At 36.1% G+C, this 17,389-nt stretch overlaps 1 long non-coding RNA gene across 1 annotated transcript in view; it reads right to left on the reverse strand.

Annotated features, from left to right (window-relative positions):
• The window catches only part of LOC114486014 (uncharacterized), a 92,099-nt gene that overhangs the window by 56,144 nt on the left and 18,566 nt on the right, over positions 1 to 17,389 (reverse strand). Inside the window, exon 3 of the long non-coding RNA XR_003679259.2 lies at positions 5,268 to 5,358. This is a non-coding gene — a long non-coding RNA (uncharacterized lncRNA). The remainder of the gene's footprint in view (positions 1 to 5,267; positions 5,359 to 17,389) is intronic.

Below are 17,389 nucleotides of genomic sequence, written 5' to 3' on the forward strand. Positions count from 1 at the left end.
AGGATTTTTGCATCTATGCTCATCAGTGATATTGGTCTATAATTTTCTTTTTTTGTGATATTTTTGCCTGGTTTTGGTATCAGGGTGATGGTGGCTTTGTAGAATGAATTTGGGAGTGTTTTTCCTTCTGCAATTTTTTTGGAAGAGTTTGAGAAGGATTGGTGTTAGTTCTTTTCTAAATGTTTGATAGAATTCGCCTGTGAAGCCATCTGGTCCCGGAGTTCTGTTTATTGGAAGAGTTTTAATTATGGTTTCAATTTCATTACTTGTGATAGGTCTGTTTATATTTTCTAATTCTTCCTGGTTCAGTCTTGGAAAATTGTACCTTTCCAGAATTTGAGAAAGATAATTTTAGACAATAAATATGGATGTAAAAATGTGTAACAAATAGTAGTGACTAACATTTTTATTTCGTGTATCTGTCCTAACATCTATTTGCTTGCACAGTATTTTTATTTCATCTCCGCAACATCATCTATCTCTTGTGTCCATTCATTCTGTTATTGTCCTAGCTCAGATTCTTAATACCTATCACCTGGATTATTATAGTAACTTCCTTACTTGTCTCCACACCTTCACTTTATTCTTTTCATTACCCACTACCAGAGTATTCTTCTTAAACCAACATCTCATCATGTTACACCAGGATTTAACTCTTGAAAGACTTTGAACAGTTTTACAGGTCTATTTAATACAATTAATACCTCTTATCCCAACACTTGAAATTCTCCATTACTACAGTCAACTTACTTTTTTTAGGCTTTTACGCCACTGTACATGCTGTATGTATGCTCAGTCAGGGCAACTCCACAATCTTGCTCCATCTTTCTTACGTTAGTACCTTTGTTATACTGTTCCCTCTATGTGAAAACTTAGAGTATTAAAATCCCATTTCCTCTTCCCCATTTTTAATCTCTCCACCTTTTGTGCTCCCATGCTACTTGGTTTTAACACTTATCACATCCCACCTTCTATCATAGATGAATACAGCACTTATTATTTGTACATGTATTTGGAACATAGCAGATGATACCAGATCTTATCTTCCTTCTATAGGTGTCTATTGGATTTCTAATAAGATTGGAAAACTTAAGATTCTTAACTATGTCTAACGATTCTGTCTTCTCATCATCTAACATAGTATTGTACATACATAAGTGTTAGGTTATTAATACATACTTAATGATGGTATCAGATACATTTAGTGATAGACTAGATAAAGCCTGAAATCTCTTCTTCTGGATGCAAGCCTCATTTGGAAATATCTGAATTTGTTTCTCTTCTATTTAGCAGCATCTTTTAAACTGAAACTAAATTACACACATCAAAATGTGTGGATTTTCTGCATCCCTGATTCTGTAATTTTCTTGTCCAATGAGTAATAAAAGTATTTTTCACACTTTTGGTTAGTTCATGGCTATCCTTACTTCTATCCTTGTTCATCTTTGACCCTCCTTCTCCTCACTCAACTCCAAGCTTGCTGTAAGCATTGCTTCTCCTATTCAGTGAAAGAACTTCTTTAATGTATATATCAATAATACCAATTTTGAATATTTAAGGACTTTTTCTCATCTAATACATACACAACTTAGGACACTAAAATTCTCACTCAGCCACAAAAAGTATCATTTATTTTTCCATTTACTGTAAAACAAACAGAACACTAACCCAAATACATACCTACTCACATACACAGAGGCAACTCATTCTACCATAATTTCTTATGCTGCCTAGAAAATTCTTATTTTCAGTTTGAGTGGATATAGCTTAAGATATACACCTCTAAACATTTCATTTAATGTCTAGACACTTGTACTCTTCTTTCATTGCTCGGGTTTATATTTTAAAAATTCATGTTCAAGAGGCATTATTGAAAAGATCAAAGCATTTGATACACAAAAAATTGCCTTTAATATTTTCCAGAAATCAGTTATTTGTACACTAGAAATATAAATATTGAGTCAAAATTTGCAAATCACAAATTTGCTTCATAAAATCACCAAAAATGGCACCAACATTCATATCCCTTTACTGTGTCTAATCTGTACAATAGAAAAATAAAACACAATTTTTATTAAATTCAAATAAGCAGCAGAAGATTCATAATTAGTGGACATGTTTGCATTTAGCATTCATTTTGAAAATATTTATTGAGCACCTACCATTTGCCAAGCACTTTCCAGTAGAGGATGAGTGTTTCCTTAGCAAAAGGTACCAACAATTTCAGTTTAATTTAATTTTTTTAAATTTTATTTTATTTATTTAGTTTTTATACAGCAGGTTCTTATTAGTTATCTATTTTATACATATTAGTGTATATATGTCAGTCCCAATCTCCCAGTTCATCCCACCACCACCACCACCCACCCTGCAAATTTCAGTTTAATTTTAAAGAGAATACTTTAGTGGGAAAATGTAATCAATAATTTGTCTCTCAACCTCAGAACAATTAAGTTGTCCCTGTTTCCAAATACCCAATTGGAGAGTTTCCAACTTGCCTACGTCTCTATTGTAGTATGAATAATGTTTCTAACTCACTAATTTTGCTGCTAATCAAACACTAAAAAGAGATTCTTTATACTTTCAGATATGCTTTGAAAAAAAGCCTTCCAACATATGCACAAGGGAATTATAAGTTCATTAGTATACAGTTTTTCAAATTGTAGATTCATGGTTCATTATGTTACCTTAGAGATAAAAATACAATTTTACACTTATATGACAGTAAAAAGAATTAGAATTAACAGCTGATTATGAGTTTTAATCTTTGAAATTAATCTACAGGCATCTCTAATTTAAATATCTCAAATCAAAAGCTACCTTTAATATTTTATCCCAAACAATACTTAAAACCTAAATTAGATCCATTTAGAGGAATGCCTTCCAAAACCATGCAGTATCTCCAGATTTTAAAAGAATTTCCATATTTTATAGTATAGGTCCTAATGTAGACAAATCTAAAAATATATGCAGACTTTGCATTTTAGCAACATTTGCTATGCTTCTTATTCAACTCATTCTTTATTCATTTAAAGTTTGTGGCTACATATTTCAATGGGAAATGGATTATCTGTAATCCAGGGATACAACATAACACTCTAAATCACAGAAGCACATATCACATAAATTCTGGCCAAGGAAATGTCTCAAGTTGTTATTACATGTCACTAAAGCCTAAATTAGCTCTGAGACCAATCCAGGAAATTTAGCTAAATACTAAGCCCTCTAAAAAGCTTTACCTAACTTGGAAAGGCTTCCACCAAATTCTACAAAGTTGTATAGAATAGAATATTCAGGTTGTGTGTTAGAAGAAATCCTAACACAGCTCATCCTCCTAGGAATATAAATTGGACAGACCTTATGGACCTGCCTTTCTAGCACTAACTCTAGCCATAACTGGGTATTGAACATGAGGCCTGCCCTTTGAAGAGTATTTGTGCATAAATAAATCTTTGGTTACAAATTTTATAAAGGTAATAAATTTTAACAAGATATTTTTCTCAGTTCTTGTGATACTCCCTATGCAATTACAAATAATAATATGAAGTATAGGTATATGTTCGTAGAGGATACCTTTAAGATATTCTAAGAGATACTTTGGACTAAACTGAGAGATAGGGAGAACACTTTTCGTTTTATTTTTCATCCTGACTCAATTATTCCTTTAGAGTCCGCCTGAATTTCTTTGTCTTGAACATCTTTTTTCATTACAAGAAGACACATTCACATTTATTTAGTGACATTTAAATGTGTAAGAAAATGCTCTGCTGTTTAACGTTTGTCAAAGTATGAAAAATCATGTCCAGCATAAAAGACTGAAAGAAAAATACATATATATATATATATATATATATATAAGCACTATAAAGTTTCTAAGGAAAGTCAACATAAACAAAATTGTTCGAGGATGACAAAGGTTATGGTTGCAAAAAGCATACATCTCTTTATTTACAGTATCATGGAATAGCCCAGGATGATCATTAAAGTTACATGACCAAAGAATTAACTTTTTGATCATGAAGATATGGTAGTCTTTCTAATTTGTTGTTATTATGACATTATATGAAGGTATTTGACTAAACAGCCAAAGTACTTATTACTATTTATTGCAATTATTTTATACTCTGTTTTAAAAAACCTCTTTTGAATACTAGAGAAAGTTTCTGAAAACACTGGATGTCAGTAAGATTTTTCATGATTTTGTTAAACCTCCCCCTCTTCTACTCTGTCCTCAAAATTGCTGCCAAATTCATAAGTCTAAAACATGGCCTAATCATGTAATTTCCTTGCTAAGTTACCTTTGGGCAATTCCTTTAAAATCCTCTTAACCCATCCAGTATGAATCTAAACCAAGTCTTTAAGTACCCTTCTAAGATGGCAGCTTCCCCCAGGCCACTGTGCCTCATTTAGCATGTCACACCTCATTTAGAATATCTGTCTTGTTCTTCTACACCTGGCTCACTCCAACTCTTTCCTTCCTATCAGTTCTGGGTACCAAAGTGGCTTGCACCTTTCTTGAATTGCTCAGGCAGGTCCAAATTTCTCCCTTGCCTGAATTACTGCAATAATTGAGAATTATACCTTGAAGTACTATATGTGATGATACAAACAACACTCAGTAAACTAATGCCTTCCAAAAGTTCATTTATAAGCTACTTACTAGAAGATGAAAACTTATTCACTCACAAAAATGCTAAATATAATTAATATTCCATGCTATATTTTGGATAATCTAAAATGTAGCTAAAATATATTACTGATAAAAAATGTAATTTCTAAAACTTTCAGTGAAAAGATGTATAGTATACTCAAGACTGGAAGCTCAAGACCAGGAAGTCAATTATATGAGGTATTTAAAATATCCAAATTCATAGAATCAGAGTGGAAAGGTGGTAGCCAGTGGCTGGGGGAAGAGGGTAGAAGAGTTACTAACCAGTAGGCATAAAGTTTTAGTTAAGCAATATGAACATGTTCCAGAGATCTGTTGCACGACGTCATACCTATAGTCAACAATATGGTATTCTACACTTAACAACTGTTAAGGGAGTACATCTCAGGTTAAGTGTTCTTACCTCAGTAAAATAAAATTTAAATAAAATAAGACAAAATAAAATAAAATAAACCTGGAAGTCAAACATGCATCACTCCATCATCTATTCTTTGTACCTCCTTGGCAAACTATGCAGTGTCAGATATTCTGTAAGTGCTTTTTCTGGTCATTCATTGCCAAAACTTACTGGCTTGAAACAACTGTTTTATTTGCTTACACGTTTGTAGTCTGGGCTGGGCTCAGCTTCTGATTCTTCTGATGGTCCTATTGTTGGTCACTTTTGTGGGTAAATTCAGCGGGCAAGTCAGCTGTGGGCAACAGGGAGGTTGAGAGGGCTAGGCATCTCTCTTTCATGTAGTCTCAGGGCCTCTCACTCTCCTCGTTGCTTCTTACGGCCTTTCCAAAAGCATAGCTGAATTTCTTGTCTAGTCGGTCAAGGCTCCTATGAGTGCTAAAGTGGAAGCTGCCAGACTTTTTAAGGCTTAGGCCTGGAACTGGCACAGTCACCTTAGACCTATTCTTTTAGTTACGCACATTGTTAGTCCAGTCCAGATTCACAGGGAAAGGACTGCCCAAGGGGACAAATACCAGGAGACTAATTCATCTGGGGCCACCAATGGAATAGACTACCACATGACTTAACCACTACTTATTGCCTTGGCTGCTGATAATACAGAACAATGTATTCCAGATTCTAATCACTAGGGAAAAAATGCCTTCAGCATTTTGGTAACATGCAAAATTCAAGTATATGGAAAGTAAATGCTTTAGTGTATACAGAATGTAACTTGGTTATACTTTTGACAAAGTTCTACTTTAACCACAACTTAAGCTATAGTTCCTACCTACGGGTGTTATTGAGTTTTCACTTTTTTCTATGTTAATTCATGATTTATAATGTTGAATACATTTGTGAAATACTAAGCTTTCTGAAATAACAAACCACACAGTGTGAGTAAACTTGCAAAGTACTGGCTTTTTTTTCTCCTCTGCAAATATTTGGTATGAAATTTGCTTCCATTTCATAATGTGGAGTTTTCTCAGAAACCAATTTACTAGAATCACATAGAAAAAAAACAACAAATCAAAGCATCCCAAATAATGAGTTTGCCAGGTTAATATTTAAAGATACTACCATTACTTGTAACATTTTAACCACATGCAAATATTAGTCCTAGCAGCTTATAATGAATAACTTCAGAGTAAAGTGGACCTCCCTCTTCAAATTCCACCCTCTCCATATCTTTATGGGGAAAAAAAGGTATGCTAGTTAGCATCTCCTGATTGCAAAACCTGACACTCACTTAGGTAATCTACATAATGTTAGGTGGTCAGGATGAAGATACAAAACATAAATAAGGAAAACAAGATTCTCAAGTGACCCAGGGGTCGTTAAATAGAGACTATAACATATAGAGTTCCCAGAGATGACATGACTCAAGACAGTTCTAGGACGATCGTATCACCTCTCAGTCCCAGGAAGTTGTCCTTAACCACTATTTTCTTTCCATCACTTGCAAATTTTGAACTCTACCCCTCACTTTTTTCTACCTTTTGGTTTCTGCTGACTCATACGTCTGGCTGTTATTTTCATCTGGGACGCTCAATGACATTTGAGATAGGGCGTTTCTTAATTGTGCAAGACTCTTTCACACACTGAACAATATTGACTGGGCCTCAGACAATAAATGCCTGTAGCATACAGGTCGTTGTTAAACCAAAAGTATCCCAACGCTTCTCCAAGCTTCCCTAGAGGGTGAAATGTCTCCTCCCCACTCAGGGAAGAACGACACCGGGTAACAGGAGTTTTCTGCCTCCTCTCTGGCTAACAAATGGCTAACTGTCATAGTTTGTAACAGGTAGGAGTTTTTCCACAAATGTTGGTTGCAATTCATATCATATTTATCCGATTGAATAAAAATAAAGAGAGCATAGTCTTAACACGTAATCCAACAATAATGCTTCTAGGTATTTGCCAAATTGATTTGAAAACTGCGCTCATACAAAAATCTGCACGTGAAGCACAAGAAAATATGCTCAACATCATTAGTCATTAGAGAAATGGAAATCAAAACTCCAGTAAGATACTGCTTCATACCCCTTAGATGGCTATAATAAAAGTAATGGACAATGACAGGTATTGGTGAAGATGGAGAGAAACTGAAACTTTCATACATTGCTGGTGGGAATTTAAAATGGCAAAACTGCTTTGGAAAACAGTTTGGCAGTTCCACAAAGAGTAAAACATAGAGTTAGCATATGACTCAGGATTCTACTCCTAGGTATAGACCCAAGAGAAATGAAAACATATGTTCATATAAAAATTGTACATAAATATTTATAGCGGTATTATTCTTAATAGCCAAAAAGTACAAACAACCCAAACATCCATCAACTAAAGAAAGGATAAACAAAGTATGCTATATCCATAGAATGGACTATTATTTAGACATAAAGAGCAATTAGTATTGTTACATGGTACAACATGGATGAACTTTGAAAACATTATGATAAGTTAAAGAAGTCAGAAACAAAACACAACATATTGTATGATTCCATTTATATGAAATGTCCCCAGATAGACAAAGCCATAGAGACAAAAAGTAGATTAGTGATTGCCAGGGACTGGGGGCAAGGGAGACTGTGGAGTAACTTCTATTGGATACAAGTTTTCATTTTGGGGTGCTGAGATTATTCTGGAATTAGACAGTGGTGATGATTATATAACATTGTAAATGTACTAAAAATACTTAAATATACATCTTTAAAGGATGAATTTTATGGTATGTAAATTATGTCAAAATTTTTTTAAAAGTAAGATAAAGCTAAAAATCAATATTACATATGCATGTTTACAGAAACTTTATTCATAGTCACTAAAAGTTGGAAGCAACCAAGATGTCTTTCTTTTTGTTAAACAAACTGTGGTATATCCAAATAACAGAATACTAGTCAGTGATAAAAGTAATGAGCTAGTAAGGCATACAAAAATATGCATGAATCTTAAATGCATATTACTAAGTGAAAGACGTCAGTCTGAAAAGGCTACATATTGTGTGAGTCCATCTAAACGAAATTCTGGAAAAGGTAAAACTATAGAATGGGTAAACAGACTAGTAGTGGCCAAGGGTTCCAGAAGAGGGAAGGTTTGAATAGATGAAATAAAGGAGATATTTTAGGACAATTAAACTATTCTGCGTGATACTAATAGAGAATATATGACATAATGCATTTGTCAATCAATACCCATAGAACTTTACAACACCAATAGCAAACCTTAATGTATGCAAATTAAAAAGAAATTATTTAGGAAAGCAAGAGATCCCAAGATAGAATGCAGACTGTGACAAAAGAATCTAACTGTATTACAAATGCACAAAATAACCTCACTGAAGGAAGTGGGGGAACAGGTGTTAACCAAAGCAACTTTGGAAATTAGCAGAGTCTGTAAAACTAGGCAAAAGTAACTACAAAAGCAATGTATTGTTGCTTCCCACTGGATCATGGGTTAACAGTTCTGCTATACACGTGTACTGAAATTGAACAATTAAGTAAATGGATGGTGGATGGTAGATGGTGGATGGTGGATGATGGGAGTCAGTTCCCTCACCGTTGGAATAAGAGGTTACAGAAAAGCAAGGGGAGAAAGTTAGATGATCTATGTAGTAATGGATTAGAGTTGAAGACATCAGTATGAACTCACATTTAGTTTAATATAGTCACAGATGGATACATAGGAAATATTTATAGATATTTATCTACATGAGGGTTAGTAAACATACACATATTTCCTTGCTCTGTCTGCTGAGAAGGCCTAGAAGCAATGACACTCCAGTAGCAGTAAGCATACCTAGTAACCAAATCTTGGTTTCTAATACCGTTCTCCAATAAAATGAACCAGGGCTCCTTGGAGAAATCGTTGCTTCCAGACTGTGCAGGAAATACACACGATGAGCCTGCAGTATACTGTAGTGCCAGAAAGAAAATGGTAAAACACACACACACGCTGTTATGAGCTGGATGTTTGTATCTCCTCCAAATTCATATGTTGAAGCCCTAATCCCCAATTTGGAAATGGAGGCTTTGAGAGATAATTAGGTATAGATGAAGGTGGGGCCCCCATGACGGCATTAAAATCAGAGCTTGTTCTTTCTGCAATCATCTGCAAACCAGGAAGAGGGCCCTCACTGAGGAACTGAATGAGCTGGCATCTTGTTCTTGCATTTCCCAGCCTCCAGAACTGTAAGAAATAAATTCTTGTTGTTTAAGCAACCCAGTCTATGGTATTCTGTTATAGCAGCCTCCGGAGTTGACTAATACTCACACTCACACACACACACACACACACACACACGCAAATGGAATCTTAAAGTAACACAGAAGCCAACTTAAAGAGCTCCCAATGTTTAAAGCTGGGACAATTTGAGTAACAAAATAAAGTGGTACTGTATTATAACCTAAAGTATTAAATAAATATCCATGAGTCTACATTAATATAAATTAATTATTGAATAAGTAAATACATGGGAGAGAATTTTAAAAGCTTCCATGCAGAAGAATTCCAGGTAATTTATATAGATTCTCAGCCCTCAAGAAAGGGGAGCATGGGGCTTCCCTGGTGGCGCAGTGGTTGAGAGTCCGCCTGCCGATGCAGGGGACACGGGTTCGTGCCCCAGTCTGGGAAGATCCCACATGCCGCGGAGCAGCTAGGCCCGCGAGCCATGGCCGCTGAGCCTGCGCGTCCTGAGCCTGTGCTCTGCAATGGGAGAGGCCACAACAGTGAGAAGCCCGCGTACAGCAAAAAAAAAAAAAAAAAAAAGAAAGGGGAGCATGACTCCCCATCCTCTGTTCTTTCTGCCTATCCAAACCTACCTCTGTTTCGAAGCACAGATCAGACTCTTATCTCTTTTACATACTTCTCTACCTATTCACTCTTCCCCACCAACCACTGATCTTCTTTTTTCTAAACATTAAATATGAACTTTTATAGTGACTTCATCACTCCGTTCCCGCACCCCGCACCCCGCAAATACAGTATGGAAAAAGAGGGAAAAAGTGTAACTTCACAGTGGAGAAACCTGACAATATACTATTTCAGCCAAATGATCAAGTTTAATATCAAAAGTGATGTCGGGCTTCCCTGGTGGCGCAGTGGTTGAGAGTCTGCCTGCCGATTCAGGGGACACGGGTTCGTGCCCCGGTCCGGGAAGATCCCACATGCCGCGGAGCGGCGGGGCCCGTGAGCCATGGCCGCTGAGCCTGCGCGTCCGGAGCCTGTGCTCCGCAACGGGAGAGGCCACAACAGTGAGGGCCGGGCGAAACGAAAAAAAAAAAAAAAAAAAAAAAAAAAAAAAAAGTGATGTCAGATTGATAGCATATACTCTTGATATTATACAATGAGAATGGCATTTTACTTCTGTGGTCTTCCTCCTCCAAATCCTTAACCCAGTGTAATCATGAGAAAAACATCAGACAAATCTTCATTAAGGGTCATTCTACAAAATACCTAACCAGCACTCCTCAAAACTGTTAATATCATTAAAAAAAAAGGATTTCTGAGAAACTACCAGAGCCAAGAAGAATCTCAGGAGACATGCCAACTAAATATAACATGGTATAGAGGATGGGATCTTGCAACAATAAAAAAAATTGGGTAAAAACTAAGAAATATGAATAAAGTTTGAACTTTAGTTAGTAATAGTGGACCAATATTAGTTCATTAACCTGACCTATGTACCATACTAATTTAAGATGTAAATAATAATGAAAACTGGATGTGAGTTACACGGGAACTCTCTGTACTACCTTTGCAACTTTTCTGTAAATCTAAAATTTTTCTAAAATAAAAGGTTTATAAAAAAAATAAAGAGACCATCTAGGGTCTATGTAATGTCATGTAATATTAGACTTTGATCTTTCACTATGTGCTTTTTCATATTTTTTATCAGAATTCCTGCCTAGACAGCACAGTGCCTTTGAGGACTGTTGCTCCAGAGGAAGGTCAACTTCCACTTTATCTGGCTAAGTTATGGGGGGACACTTGCCATGATCCTCAAAAGTGTGAAACTTAGCACTCGGTCTTTGCAGAAACGAGCCTTCAGCTTCAAAGACGTACCTATTCAGAGGGCCTCTACTCTGTGGAAGCTGCACTCACTTTTCTTTTTTCACACTCCTTCCCATTCCCACTCAGGACTGAGGGTCAACTCTCATTCTCACCCCACTCCCAAAACATAAGGCCTCTACTATCCCTGTCCTTTTCTTTCTCAAAATATGAATTCATATCTCAGAAAGGGCTTCTTCAGCCAAAAATCCCTCTACCAGAATGACAAAATAATCTATTTTTCTAACTTTGCTTGATGGGGAGGAGGATTGGAAAATAATTCCTTAGAAACAAGACAGAGCTTCCTTCCCAGGAGCCAGATGAAGGGAGAGAGGGAATTCACAAGTAATTCACAATTAATGAATTAACATTCACAACTAATGAATCACCTACCCACAGTGATAGACAAAATGCTTCTTCTAAAGCAACAACCAACCAACAAATGAACAAACAGCAATAATCCCCCATTTCACTACCAGCACTTCTAAAGGTATATAATAAAATTTTATTCCTAGGAACACCAGAGTCTCTAAGCAAAATTCTAAGGTTGAGAATATGATTGAGCCACACATTACTATAGGAGAAGTTTGGCTCCGGGATCCCAGATAAACACTAGACAGTTAGGATTTATTAGATAACATAGTTGCATGGTGCAGAATATGGCCACCTTACACAGAAGAAACCAGCTATGAGTACTTGGTTAGCAGATTACAGAATAATATCTTGATAATTTGTTATGTATTTTTCTTTTTCCTTTCCTCATTTTTTGCGTTTCCTCTATTTATGCAGTCAGATTATAGCCTGAAATGAGGGTTGTAAAACATGAGTAAAATGAGTCAGATTTTATCTTTTTCATTTTAAAACTTGAGATCCAGGAACAAGGTTATGCTACATCATAATATTTGGGAAGAATATGTGATCAATCTCTATAGTCCTCATTTTTCCGATCAAGAATGAAAGATTATTCACTTGTGCGTTTCTCAGAAAAGAACTCGAGCTCTGCCTGTTTTGCATGCCCTCACGCTCATCCCATCCCTAACACATTCCCAATGTAGCTACAGTAGCAAAATAACGTGTTCCCTCTGTTCCATAGGCCCACAGCAGTAACTGAGAGAGAACAGGATGCTTTGGAGGCCTTGTCTTCAGGAAAGAAAAGCAAACTGTACTTACATGTGTGGACAGTGAACAGAATAGATGATGGTCATCTCATCTTTTATCACAGAGAAACATGAAAATGACCGAGGACCAGGTGCCCACCCTCCTTACTAAGACGCTGGCACTTTGTCAACTGCCTAGAATTTAGAAGAAGCAACTCTGTGTGAAAGGGAAAAGAAGCCTTACAATGAATGAGATTTTGGTTTTGCCATTTGACTGATTAAGGATTCAGAATAAAAATTAAGTTCTATTAGAGAATAATTTAAGTTACATTTCTGGTGAACCTGAGTCTGAACTCTAAGGTTAGTAACCGCTACATTTTTATCAACACTTGAAAAATGGGAAGAATGCCTTTCTTGATAATCATAACTTTGAGAAATCTCTGTTAAATATAAAACTGAAGGAATTATATTGAAGGAAAAAAGTGAGGAAGATTAGTTATATAAAATATTCCATATGTTTCCTTACAGTTTTCAGCCCCCTTGCAATTAGGAGGGTAATATAACTTGTTTTGGCGATTGGACTATGAGTGGAAATGACACGTGTCATTTCTAGTTTAAGTATTTAATTGCTACGATGAAAACTTCCTGCATCTTTTTAATGTGCTGCAGTGACTGAGGAGGCCACATGTTCCAGAAGGTACAACCAAAAGAAAGTGAAACCTCTGGCAACTAGGTCCCAGGATGACTGTATGGAGCAGAGGCTCTGGGTCAACCCACATGGGAAATGTAGCATGAGTAAGACATAAACCTTTGTGGTATTAAGCTTCTGAAATTTCTGCCATCATTTGTTATTGCAGCATAACCTAACCTATACTTAATAACATTCAAAATTTAGAATAACATGAATCTACTAAATATCATATTTTGTGTTAAGTGAAAAAAATCAGGTTACAAATCAAGGTTATTAAAATAATTCCAACTGTGTAAAACAGTTGTATAAATTGACATAGATTAAAGCATTGATGGTGGAATTATGAGTGTTACATATTTTCTCCCTTACTTTTTTTTTACATTTTTATTATCACATATTCAGAAAAAATAAATTATGAATACAAAATGATCACATATCCCTCAAAACCTCACTAGTGGATTGTATATAGTCTTAGATACCATAATAGCAAGTAGGATAATTTTTCTTTCAAATTAAAATCAAAATTTGCAGGGCACAAACTTCTGAATTTCCATAACCTGATAATTTTATTAGAACATCAATTCAAAGCTATAAGCATTTGCTGAGCATTTATTCAGTGCCCAATAATGTGTCATATGTTTTCTAAGACAAAAAGAAAATATATGTCAGTTACTGGATTATTACACTCAAAATCTTACTGGGTGACAAAGACTTAACCAAGAATTGGTACACAATGGCACATAAGCATAACTCTACTTCATTCTATCAAATATATTAAATAAAGCACCGAGTTGAATGCATATACATAATAGTTCCTTGAAGCAAACTTGATATATTATGGTAAACCTCAGGCTAGACCTTAGGTGCTTAAATAGGTGGATCAAATCACAAAATATTAGAATTTGAAGACATCGTGGGCAATACTGGTTAAGAAAATGGGCTATGAATTTGGAAATATCTATATTCAGCCTGAAACTTTGATATTTCTGGTAGTGTGACTTTGGTCACGTACTTAAACTCCTGAAGGCTCAATTTCCTTTACTATAAAACAAGCATAATAATATCTCCTGAGATAGATTTAAGTATTGAATGAGATAATATACTTAATGCACTCAAGGCGGTGCCTGGCATAGAGTAATCTCTCAATAAAAGGTAGATATTTTTATTACTCCGTCCCACCATGTAGTTTTACTCTGGGAATAAACATAGAAGTTAAAGAATTCGGGGATTATGTAAAGTCATAAGGCTATGTGAACTCATACTATACTTGAAATGTAGTATTAAATGTACTAAATATCCCAACAAACATATGACTCTAATAAATATGGGAAAATAGGCTATGAAAGGTAATCACTATGTACTTTTCCAACTAGGAATTCTCAGAAGCTACCCCCACCTTTGATCTCACCTCATGACTGACACTTGCCATCTACTTTCTCCTTTATCTACTTTATCATGTCAAGGGGATGGGGACGTCCCTGGTTATAAGCTTTCATTGTATCCTTCATGGTTTAGAGTGGATACTACAGCAAGTTAGGGTAGGCAGTGTCAACTAGGGGCACCAGAACTAGGGTGAGGATCCAGGTGAGATTTTGGAGTGAGAATGAGGTTATGGCTCCATGGGATGTGGCTAATTAACTGTAGCAGAATCTGGGGAAGGAGAAAATAGAGGGATAGAGAAGTTCAAGAAATATGGGAATGGTGACATTTATTCCCCCACCTATAATAGCATTACTCATACTGGTATATTTACCATCAGGTAACTGGATACCAAGCAAGGTCAGGAATGAGAAAATAATAATCCTTAGGATGATTGGGAGACGTATCATGGAGAGGGAGAAGGAATGAGTTGAATGACTAGAAGAACTAGATTAGGTACAGAGAAAAAATGGACAACAATCCAGAAGAGGGCAACAACATGGGAAAAGGAAGACTGAAATAAATGGAGGCTGGTTTGCATTGGGGTAAATGAGGATACTGCCCTAACTTTGTCCTTATTAGTCCTTCTAATCTCAAGGATTGTCAACACTGTGGCAATTGACAATAACAGGAATAGCTGTTTTATGACAAATAAGCTTGAGAGCACTGACACAGTTCACAATCACCTTCAGCCAGTGAAGCTACCCAACTATGCCAGACTCAAACCGATGACCTTGAGGTGAAAAGTTCTATTGTCACAACATTTCTGATCACCAAGCTTTCCATGGTTTTTAAACTCCTTTCCTTAATATTCTACAGTGTGATTATTTTCATGGCTATAAAGTCATCCTCAGATTTTCAATGATATTTACTACTATATTGCAGAGTATTTTAACTGATGTTAGTTCAAATCAATTCTGGAGAAACTTTCCAGCTAAGGGAATTGCAAGCTAGCTGGTTGACATTGGAGGTCAAATACTCCAGGGTATGTGTCTCAAATCACTTAATTCTTCACAGCAAATTAGAAATGGGACTCCAGCTGGTGCTAAAGCATAAGACAGACTTGCTGTATAAGGACAAGCTGCTGCTTGGATTTCAAGTCTTTATATTCCTAAAATAAAAAATATGAGACTCCATTTCCCTCCCCCAATCTCATTCTTTCAGAGAAAAGCTTTCTTAACAACAGCAAAAATCTGGCCAACTGATTTCAATACATAAATCTTGCCAAGGTATAAAAATAAAATATGATTTAAACAGCAACCTGTAATCTCCTGTTGACGACCAGCTGTGCCTCCTATTAGTATTAATGGAACTTACACAGGCATAATAAGGAGGGGAAAATGCCACCTTATGCTTTTTGCACACCTTAACATTTTTACAGCAAGTCTGATTACGAGGGTTTACTTGAGCAGCAATTAAACACTGATTGATTACTAAGTACAATTTGTATTCCAGGCAACATGCAAATGGCAATGAAATTCTCGGATGGGGAATGGAATAAATTCTTCCCACATCAGAGATAGAATCACATTTTTTAAATAGCAAATGTTTTCTTACATGGAGAAAAGAAGTTCACTGTAAGTTTTTTTTTAATAATACATTTTTACCCAAAGATAATAAGCCTTGATTCATTTTAGAAAGAATAAATGATATAATTTCTTCAAATTGTACTTCCCAGTTCACCTTCAGACTACATCTCTCTTTCCATTATGACAAACCATACGGATGAAAAGTGTAATATTCAGTCACAAATATACTGACTTTGGCTATAGTCACAACTATAAACAACATTTTTTTTCCATCAGATTTTGGCACTGTGGAAATAATGTCTATGTTTAAATTGAAAGTGAAATGAAAGGCTGATTTATTAAATGTCTATCATGTTCCAGATACTATACTAGGTGTAGGCAATATAACAGAGAATAAGAAAGAAAGCAGTCTTTGATCACAGTACTCATGACATAGAAGGAGAAACTGACACTAAATGGGTAAACAAAACAGATATAATGTCAGTGGGTGTGCAGCAAAGAAAAATGTTCAGTAGAAAGATATGGATGTCGATGTGTATGTCTGCCTATGCATGTTCAGGGGAAAATGACAGAAAGAGAGCATTCAGAGCTTTGTACTTGCTGTTCCCTAAGTGTGGAATATCCCCATACAACATTGTTGAGTGATCACCTGCTCAGTATCATTTTGGTATTAATCCAAGGAAAAAGACTTGGAAGAGCTAAGAAGTTGGTGTGTTGGATAAGTAGTAAGGCCAGAGTGGCTGAAGTGGTGTGAGCTGGAGAAGAATGGGAGGAGAGGAGAACAGAGATACAGGATGTTCAGATCCTGAAAGGCCTTGTAGACCATACTACGGAATTTGGATTTTACTTTAGTTTAATGAGAAGCCATTGATAGGTTTTGAACAGGGGAGTGTTATGATTTAACAATATTTTTCAATCATCGATCTAGTTGCTACATGTATGTAAGGAATACATTTTAAGTGGGTTCTCCCTTGCAATCTGCATTTTTCCTGAAAAACTGGCTCATATATAACTGTTTTCACTTCTTGACAATGGAATGTAAAAGACAAACTGCAGTTAATAGTCTTATAATCAGATGTGCTTAAAAAGAAAAGGCAGAGGGGCTTCCCTGGTGGCACAGTGGTTGAGAGTCCGCCTGCCGATGCAGGGGACACGGGTTCGTGCCCCGGCCTGGGAAGATCCCACATGCCGCGGAGCAGCTGGGCCCGTGAGCCATGGCCGCTGAGCCTGCGCATCTGGAGCCTGTGCTCCACTACGGGAGAGGCCACAACAGTGAGAGGCCCGTGTAAGGCAAAAAAATAAAAATAAAAAGAAAAGGCAGAAATGGGCAGAAGCCCTAAATAGACATTTCTCCAAAGAAGATATACAGATTGCCAACAAACACATGAAAGAATGCTCAACATCATTAATCATTAGAGAAATGCAAATCAAATCTACAATGAGATATCATCTCACACCGGTCAGAATGGCTATCATCAAAAAATCTACAAACAATAAATGCTG

Source organism: Physeter macrocephalus, chromosome 4 (genome assembly GCF_002837175.3).
Source record: "Physeter macrocephalus isolate SW-GA chromosome 4, ASM283717v5, whole genome shotgun sequence".
NCBI classification, from domain to species: domain Eukaryota; kingdom Metazoa; phylum Chordata; class Mammalia; order Artiodactyla; family Physeteridae; genus Physeter; species Physeter macrocephalus.